The sequence below is a fragment of the Phocoena sinus genome, chromosome 12 (genome assembly GCF_008692025.1).
Source record: "Phocoena sinus isolate mPhoSin1 chromosome 12, mPhoSin1.pri, whole genome shotgun sequence".
NCBI lineage: Eukaryota > Metazoa > Chordata > Mammalia > Artiodactyla > Phocoenidae > Phocoena > Phocoena sinus.
Genome location: NC_045774.1, coordinates 26,454,127 through 26,464,671, shown reverse-complemented (window position 1 = coordinate 26,464,671; position 10,545 = coordinate 26,454,127).

The window sequence follows — 10,545 nt, the reverse complement described above, 5'->3', positions numbered from 1 at the left end:
CTACTCGAGGTGCATTGGCCTCTGCCCTTACTAGAACACTCCAGGCTTGTGCTCAGGTGTGCACATGGCTAACTACTGAACCTACTTCAAGTCTCTGCTTATTATGGCCTTCTGCAAAAATTTGAAATTGCAGCCCACCTTCCCGTCCTCTTTACACTGCCCTACTGTTTATTTCGTGGCACTTACCTTCCCCCACACTCTATGATATGCGTATTGATTTTATTTTTCTCCCCCTTCTAGAATGTAAGCTTTGTAGGGCTGAAATCTTTGGCACTCATTTAGTATTTGTTGGATGAAAGAAGGCATGATTACACTAGCATTAAGTAAAAACTTTAGAGAAATACCTTATGAAGATGCTGTACAAACTAGAGGCTTTCTTTATATTATTTATATGAATAAATATTCGTTTATTTGTATGAATAAATATTAATTTTACTTATTTGAATAAATCCCTTAGCTCAGTATTTCTGAAAATCAATGTGAACCACCTGGGTTCTTGTTAAAATGCAGTTTGGATTTAGTTGTTCTGATTCAGGTTGGGCCTTGAGGGTGCATTTGTAACAAAATACACAAAGAGTGCCAATGCCACTGGCTCTAAGGCCACACTTTGCATAGTAAGGCTTTAACTCAACTAGACTAAGTTTTGGGAAATATTTCGTTTCATGTATTTGTGATGTCCGCTGTCTTAGTCTGTTTGGGTTGCTATAACAAAATACCACAAACTCAGTAGCTTATAGACAATGGAATTGTATTTCTCACAGTCTGGAGACTAGAAGTCCGAGATCAGAGAGCCAGCATGGTCGGGTGAGGGCTACTCTTCTGGCTAGCAAGCTTCTGGTTATTTCCTGGCATGACAGAAGAAGGAAGGATCTCTCTTTTATAAAACACTAATCCCATGCATGAGGGTTCCACCCTCATGATTCAAGCACCTCCCAAAGGCCACACCACCTAATATCATCGCCTTTGGCAGTTAGAATTTCAACATACGAGTTTTGGAGGCACACAAACATTCAGATCATAGCACTCACTATATAAAAGTCACCTTCTAATCATTGCAAGGATACAAGGATAAGTAAGAAATGATCGTTGCTGTTTAGGAGTTTATGGAGCATAACATTCAAATCAATTGAATATAATATTCAGTTTAGTTCAGTAAATATCTTCGTAGCAGACATCACAGGTTGGGTTACCCACGAAGTAGACTCTTGGGGGAGATTGATGTGCAAGACATGCTCTTGTATGCTCTTGGGGTCGATTCCTGTGAAAGGGAGGTGGAGGGAACAGGATTGAGCAGAAGATGATCTATAATGCCATCCTAACAAAGGCCTCAGCTGACCCCTTGGAGCCAGGATGGCCTTCTAGAGGTATCTTTGAATTGGCACGAGTGGCTTTACCTTCACTCCCAGCATTGATTAGTCATTGGATATAAAACACCCAGAGAGGGGACATGATTTGGGGTTGCCTGTTTCTTTAAGTAAGGCATTCTCCAAAGAGTACTGGCAGCCTAGGGTGTCTGCCAGTAGCACTCCCAGCAGCAGGGCGAGGATGGAGCTAAATCTCCTAGTCCTGGGCAGACCTTCACAATCAGCATCCATCGGCGGCACTGTGCTCGTCACTTGGAGACTAAAGATATTTATTAATTCACTAAATATTATTGAGTGCCACTGTGTGTATCCAACCCTGCTCCACACTGAGGTGTAGACCTGAGCAAGACAGACATGACCCCTGCCCTAACGGAGCTTACAGTCTACTGAGGGATTAAGCAGGTGTTAATCAAGCTATTATAAGTACTGAATTTATAACTATTATCAAGGAGAGTCATGGATTTACAGGAGCATAAACAGGAACTTAGTCTAAGTTTTTAGGCAATTCTTTCTTTAGGCGGTTACAATTATGTTAGGACCTGAAGGATAAAAGAGGATTAGCCTGAATAAAGCTGGGGGAAGGGAGAATCACAGAGAGGTAAGAGGAAGATCAGTAAAATAATTTAAAAATCCAATAAATAAATCTTATATAGTCACACAGAAGGCGAGTGAACAGTGCCAGTTCCCTTGGTAAACATCTAATGCCTAATGGCCAGAGAGTATCCAAGTATATGTTGGTCCCCACTATATCCTCTGGTGAGTTTTTAAAACCAAAAAAAACCCAGTGTGGGCTATGGCGTGGGTAAATCCAGGGCCAAGTGTAAAGAGTAGTGCTGCTCAGGAGCAAAGCTGCATTTTGTAGGCCACGTTCAACACGGCCTAGAGGAAGTTAAATAAAGGCCAACTAAAATAATTTAAGAAATTAAAACTATGTTGTAATAAGAACAGAGACTGGGTGTACAGCACAAACCACACTTTGACTCCTGGCACCGAGCATTTCCTTCCCTTTTTTCTAGAGCAGAAATGTCTGCCGCTTTCCCTGTAAAGGAAACAGATTGAAAAGTTTGTGGCTAAAGCATTTATTTTTTCTTTTTAAAATAAATTTATTTATTTATTATTTTTATTTTTGGCTGTGTTGGGTCTTTGTTGCTGTGCGCGGGCTTTCTCTAGTTGCAGCGAGCGGGGCTACTCTTCATCGTGGTGCGTGGGCTTCTCATTGCGGTGGCTTCTCTCGTTGCGGAGCACGGGCTCTAGGCACGTGGGCTTCAGTAGTTGTGGCATGCAAGCTCTAGAGCACAGGCTCAGTAGTTGTGGCGCATGGGCTTAGTTGCTTCGCAGCATGTGGGATCTTCCCGGGCCAGGGCTCGAACCTGTGTCCCCTGCATTGGCAGGCGGATTCTTAACCACCGCTCCACCAGGAAAGCCCCTGTGGCTAAAGCATTTAGTTCTGAATCCTGATTGTTCTATAAATTAAAGCCAATACTCCCCTACCTTCTCACACTCTACCTTGCCTCCACACTGCCCCTTACTTAACTATGTTTTAGCCATTATGTATCCACAAACACATAAGCACTGAAATTGTGGTGGTTATTACAAAGAGCAGAACAGGATTATTGGAGCATACATTCTCTCTTCCACTAGAAAGTAAGCTCCTTATTTTCTTCACTGCCATATCCCCTGCACCAGGGTAAGTGCCCATAATTCCATTAATATTTATTGAATAAATGTATGAATGGACAAAGCAAGCTTGTGAACAAAGCAAGCTTGCGGGAATGTAGCAGGTATAGTTAAACTTATGGTCGATCAAGCTATAATTGAATCACTGATGAGAATTTAGCCATGTTTGGGTATCATACTGGTACCAAACCAAGTACTATCTGTTCTTGCCCTGCACACAGCCCCCTTTGGAGGAGAGCTCTCATGCTGACGTCTGATCATATCAGATCAAACCCCTGACTCAAAGGTAGTTATCCATAGACTGCAGAGTCTTCTAGTAGATGGCTTGTTTTGGAGCACTGCCTAAGATCAATGCCACATGCTAGATTATGACTGTGGCAGGCATTGTTCATTGACTGACTGCTAATAACCTTTCTCCTTGCTTCCTTCCCACTATAGTCTATAAAGGCTCAATAGTCACTTTCCCAAGCTTCATGGCAGCTGCATAGTCATATGACATAGTTCCGGTCAACAGGACGTAAGCAGAAGTCTGTAAGCACGTGTGTGTGTGTGTGTGTGTGTGTGTGTGTGTGTGTGTGTTCGTGAGAGAGAGAGAGACAGACAGACAGACAGATGCAACAAGAGAGCTTGCTGGCTTTGACCTTCTCTAATCTTCCTGCCTTAAATGTAGGCATATGATGCCTGGATCTGCAGCTGCTATCTTGCAACCATGAGGAAACACGATTAAGGATGAAAAACCAACAGCTAAAAATGGAAGAATAGAAAAATAGAATACCTGAGATACTGATGTTAGCATTGAGCAGCTGAACCAATATCTGCAATCACCTACCTCTGGACTCTTGTCATAGGAGGAAAAATAAACCCCTATTGATTCAAGCCATTGCCAGTTTGGTTTTCTGTTAATTAAGTTGACATTTTTTCACACTCAATGTCAGACCAACCTAAACAAATTCTCTTTCAGAGAGCTGGGATGTAAACCTCAATGGAAGGAAGGTTGGCTGAGGGGGGCAGGGAACGGGAGGGAAGAAAGAAAAAAGAAGAAACAAGAAACTCAGGGACAGAAAGTAGAACACTAGAATAGTAGGCAAAGAAGATCCCGTGTTGAGGGGAGAACAAGAGGCCCAAGTCTTGGAGCTGCAGCAGCAGCCAGAGACTTCATAGCACTGCTGTGTACCCTGAAGAGTGCTCCCCCAGTGTGCTCCCTAAGGACCAGCTTCAACGGTGATTGTTTCCTCTTTTGACTTTCCCATACATTTGCACCAAAATTCCTTGTCACTAAAGGTAATCAGAGTGTCTCTGTCCCTTGCAACTAAAAGAACCCACCTAACATAATTTCCAGCCATGTGTGGTCAGTTCCATAAAGGACAGCTATCGTGTTCTTTTAGAAAACATTTCTCAATATCACACAAAACACAGGGCTGGATAAACTGTTGCTGAGCAGGAACGAAGCAATGCAAAGAAGCATGCAACTTGTCTTCAGTGCTTCGCACTTCCTCTTTCAGAGCTTCTCCCTCTCAAAGTGCTTTCCCACATCACACCAATGCCCTTTTGCTGCTTTTCAGCTACTGGGAGTCCTCCTTTGAGAATACCTAGAACTGCCCTGGGTCACAAGGCTTCAGCTTAAGGTTTCTCTCCACCTTAATCTTTGATCAACATTTAGATAAATGGCTCTGTTATCTGCAGGCAGATGCTTTTAGCTGGCTCTGAGTAAAGACGAATAAACAGATTAATTTATAGATATCAGCATTTTGAAAGCCATTTTTGGGTTAATACTCCTATATATTTTAGCATTATAACTTTCTAACTAGCACAGCAATGAATTTACACCCATGACATTGGAGGTCTTGACAAAAACCGAGAGAGTAACGTATTTTGCTCTGAAAGAGGGGTCTTTTAGGTACCTTTAAAATTATATGACAACCCACCTTCCAAAAGACAGGGCACACCTAATACTAGTTACTGCAAACTAGCAGCTCATGGACTAAAGTCAGCCTGTAGACATGTTTTGTTTGGTCAGCAGAGATAATTTTATTTTCGTTGGTTCTAGGTAGAGTATAGATTCCTTTTAAGTTTTTGATATTTATATTTATTAATATTATCCTGTACACCAATACTGGGTTTCTAGAGCAGAGCAGATTATTATTATTTATTTATTTATTTTGTGGTACGCGGACCTCTCACTGTTGTGGCTTCTCCCATTGCGAAGCACAGGCTCCGGACGCACAGGCTCAGCGGCCATGGCTCACGGGCCCAGCCGCTCCGCGGCTTGTGGGATCTTCCTGGACCAGGGCACGAACCCGTGTCCCCTGCATCGGCAGGCGGACTCCCAACCACTGTGCCACCAGGGGAACCCCAGAGCAGATTATTATTTACTTACAGCAAATAATCATCCCGTCTCCCCTTTGTCCCAATTCTTATCCCTGGACCATACGATGTCATGTTACTCGTAACAGTGTCTCCTGTAGGTGAGCAAATCACCCTCCCCCAAATCAGCCTACACATTTATATATCTCTCCCTTTCTGAGAGAAAAAGTGAAATCTTTTGCTCCCTCTTGTGAACAAATTCTCCCTGAGGACACAAAGGAGACGGATCCTGGGTTCTTACCCTTTGGGATGTGAATAAATTTATCCACATACAAGATAAGACTAGAGGCTCCAGCTTTACATCACAGAAGACGTCTGCATGGTCCTGCGGGGGTGGGGATGAGGTGGGGTGGGTGCGTGAGGGGCTTTCATTGCTCTTTGACTCTAAAGAAAACAAAAAGCTCTAGGTAAATCTCTCTGGAATTCTCATTAGGCAATCACTCATAAATTCACATCCAGTCTTGTTCTTTTAGCTCAGATCCCAAATGTCAGTAAAATTTGCTCAGAAAATCATAGCGTGAAACATAAACACATAAAACACAAAATTTTTCTCTACAGCCTACCGTTCCCCAGTTGAGCCACAGGCCCACTGTCTCATTCACTTCACACATTGCTTGATCTATGCTACCTTCTGGGTTCTCGTAGGCATTTGAGTTTGGGACCTCTACTTCATATCATTCTTTAATTTAAACTAACCTTTAATGAAAGCTTTCCATGAAGCTATCACGATCAATACTTTGATCAAAGAATGTATGTGTCCTACCATCCAGACCTCTAAAAAGAGAATTGAAATACATTAAGTTTGTGTGAAAGAAGAATTCATAATATGATATTTTGGACTAGAAATCAAACCAAAATAAGAAGATAATTTCTTACTACTTGCTATAGACTGAATGTCTGTGTCCCCCTCAACCCCAACAATTCATATGTTAAAAATCCTAACTCCTAATGTGATGGCATTAGGAGGTGGGCCCTTTGGGGGGTGATTAGGTCATGAGGTGGAGCCCTCATGAATGGCATTAGTGCCCTTGTAAGAGAAACCCCAGAGAACACATTTGTCCCAGAAGATGACAGTCTATGAGCCAGGAAGAGGACCCACACCAATTCTGCTGACACTTTGGTCTTGGACTTCCCAGCCTCCAAAACTGTGAGAAATAAATTTCTGTTGTTTATAAGCCACCCAGTCTATGGTATTCTGTTACAGCAGCCTGAACAGACTAAGATATTCCTCCAAAGTATGTAGAGAACAATTTTATCTACATGGAAATTTATCATGTGGAAGTGTGTTAATCTTGTTACAGAATCCAGGCTGCTGGTTAGCAGTGAGCAAGACAGTCTTTTCTTCAGTCAGTTCATCATCTGACATTTTATGAGAGAGACAGTACAGTGCAACGGTCAAGCATGAAGCCTCTGAAGCTGGGCTGCCCGGGTTCATCACCATTGAATAACCCATGTGGTCTTGGTCAAGTTACTTAGCTTCTCTGTGCCTCAGTTTCATTACCTGTAAAGTGGAGATAGAATAATGAATACCACATAGGATCATTGTGAAGGTTAAATGAGATAGTTTTGAACATTGCTTAGCCCCAGGCCTTACAGGAAAGTAGATAAATGTTAGCTGTATTAGTATTTGCTCAATATCCCTCAACACAGTGATATAGATAAGAATAAGCTATCATTCCTTTTCTGAAGGAACTTATTTTATAAGAGAGAAGGGGGGAGTTGTAAACTAAAAATGGTATCACAGCTTTATTTTTCTTGTAATAGAAGTCTGTGTCAGCTCTAAGGAGAACACAGCAGGGAGTGGTCAGTTGTATTCAAAGTGGTGGAGAATAATCAGGAAATTCTTTACAAGAGGCAGGAATCTTTGAACTAAATCTTGAAACCAGTTTTTACTCTTACCTTGGTCTCCTAGCAACCACCAAATAGTGGCAGACAAAATAAAATAGAAAATTTCAACAGTATGTTTTTTCCTATTGACTACTAAGAAATGACTATCTTTGACCAAAAAAATGCTCACTGCCATAAATTTCAATGATACAAGTACCAAATCTGCTTGCATTTCCCCTGTTTTTGCCTTTTATAACTCCTGAACTAGAGACCCACAAACTCTGCACCACTACCACGCTCCATTCCTTAGTCATTCATGTCAGATTTAAGAACACTGGCTGTCAGGTAGAAGACCATAAGAACTTGTTTGGGGTTTTTTTGAGGTATAATTGACCTATAAAATTTTATTAGTTTCAGTTGTAAAACATGATTCAACATTTGTATACATTGTGAAATGATCACCACAATGTCTAGTTAACATCTAACATCACACATAATTACAACATTTTTTTCTTGTGATAAGAACTTTTAAGAGCTACTCTCTTAGCAACTTGCAAATATACAGTACAGTATTATTTAAATTTTTTTTTTTTTTTGGCTGCATAGTGCAAAAATTGCGGAATCTTAGTTCCCCCACCAGGGATCGAACCTGCGCCCCGTGCATTGGGAGTCCTAACCACTGGACTACAAGGGAAGTCCCTTTGTAACTTTTTTTTTTTTTTTTTTTTTTTACAATACAGTACTATTAACTAGAGTCACCATGCTGTACATTACATCTTCATGACTTACTTATTTTATAACTGGAAGTTTGAAGTTTGTACCTTTTGACACCCTTCACCCATTTCACCCACCTCCACCTCCCACCTCTGGCAACCCTTCAGTTTGTTCTCTATCTATGAAGGAGCTTGCTTATTAAAATCAAGATGCAATGAAGTTAACACTTATCTCTTAGGCCAAAAGAGGGAGGAACAATTTAATTGTGACCTAAGTGAAGATATTAGCATAATTTAAAAAAAACTGCATCAGAAGAAGGGGAATGGTTATGCTGGAAACACAGAAAAAAAGTGGAGTTCAGGAAGGTAAAACTGTTTAGTGTGCCCCCAGCAGAGTCCCAGAGAGAGATGTCATTTCCTGATTGGGCACGTATGTAGTCCCTTTATCAGAGAATACTGCAGTTAATTAAGAGTGTGGTAAACCAGACTGTCTGGGCTCAGATCCCAGCCCCATTATTTAATAACTCTGTACATTTGAGTAAGTTATTATACCTCTGTTTGCCTCAATTTTCTTGTCTGTGAGATGTGGATACTCACCTCAGTAGGGCAGATGTGAGGATTCAGTGAATGGGGGTAAAAGTATTAGTGCAATGCCTGGCACAGAGAAAGTGCTTGAGAAATCATAGCTAGTATTTCTCTTTTCTTAGCATCATCTGGTCACAGTTTCCTCATCTTTCCTCTGTCCCCAAATCCCAGCACACTCTATATACAAGCCCATTCCATTTTGACATTTCTGACATTAACTTTGGTTATTTAGTGGGGCTGAAGCTGAGACTTTGGCTGGTATGTTAGGTGTGATGGAAGAAATTTTCACCTACTAGTGTATGTGGAAGTCATTCTGGTTTATGCATGATTTGGCTTGAATTTTATGCTAACTAGAACAGCCTGTCTTATGGCCTGTCAGACATGCATTATACATCTGCATTAACCATTAAAGACAAGAATGTACTTAAAAATAAAAAATGGAGCATGGTCCAGGCATCCAAAACAGAGCAAGGTGGCCATTGTGAATATAGTTTCAGGCATGTTCCTGCATCACTGAGAAGCTGAATTTTCTGAACTGTATCAAACTCAAGGACAACATCAGCCGCTCTCAAAACAATATCTGCTGTCAGCTTCCAGCTGCAGCCTTATGGTCTCAAGGTAACTATGCAACCAGTTCGGATTCCAACCAATCCTTGCACAACAATCACCCTTATTTCTTGCCAGCTCCAGTGATAATTCTTGACAAACGACTTATGTAATTTTGCAGGTTTTGCCTTTATAAGACTCCCCCATTTTATGGTTCAGCAGAACACAATTCAAGTGCTTCTTGAATCTGTGTCTCCCAGGCTATATAGTTCTCAGTTTGGCTCAAATAAAACTCTTTTCTATTACTGTTATGGATTGTTTATTATTTCTGTCAACAGCTGAAATCCTGCTAAACTCCTCAGAGCACATGGAACAAACAAGCCGAGGACGGTCATGGAATATTGGGGATTTGCTGACTGTCATGAAATGTTCAGGAGCCTTAAACAGGTGCTAGGCCATATGCTCCGATTGTTTTTTTTTAATTCATTTATCTTTGGCCGCCTTGGGTCTTCATTGCTGCGTGCAGGCTTGCCCTAGTTGTGGCGAGCGGGGGCTACTCCTTGTTGCAGTGCACGGGCTTCTCACTGCGGTGGCTTCTCTTGTTGCAGAGCATGGACCCTAGGCTCAGCAGCTGTGGTGCACGGGCTCAGTAGTTGCAACTCACAGTCTCTAGAGCGCAGGTTCAGTAGTTGTGGCTCACGGGCTTAGTTGCTCCGTGGCATGTGGGATCTTCCCGGACCAGGGCTTGAACCCGTGTCCCCTGCATTGGCAGGAGGATTCTTAACCGCTGCACCACCACGGAAGCCCTGATTTTTTTTTTAATATGTATGTTTTACTAAATCACTTTGCTATTCACCTGAAACTAACACAATATTATATTCATTCATTTATTTATTTTTTGGCCGCGCCAGGTCTTAGCTGCGACACGTGGATTCTTTCATTGCTGTTGTCGGGCTTCTCTCTAGTTGTGGCCTGTGGGCTCCAGAGTGTGCAGGCTCTGTAGTTGTGGCGCGTGGGCGTAGTTGCCCCGTGGCATGTGGGATCTTAGTTCCCCAAATAGGGATTGAACTGGCATCCCCTGCATTGCAAGACGGATTCTTAACCACTGGACCACCAGGGAAGTCCCTGTATCCTCTGATTTAAATGGGACTGGAAACCTCTTGAGATGACCTTGAACCCTGCCTGCAACTGGGACTCAGGAACATAGACCCTGATATGAAGGACAGAAGAGGTGAGAAGCAGGCCTCTGAGAGAAAATCACCATGAGAGAGAAGGCCGGCAGGGGGACCCATGATAGGCCACAGGGCCGGTGAGGGCCTCATTCAGTGAGATGAACGTCTTAATAGAATAGTGACTGACCTCCCACTACAAGAAGGAATTCTGCCAGCGACAGCCTTCAGACTTGAACTGCAACATCGGCTCCTGGGTCTCCAGCCTGACAGCCCACCCTGCAGATTTTAGACTTGCCA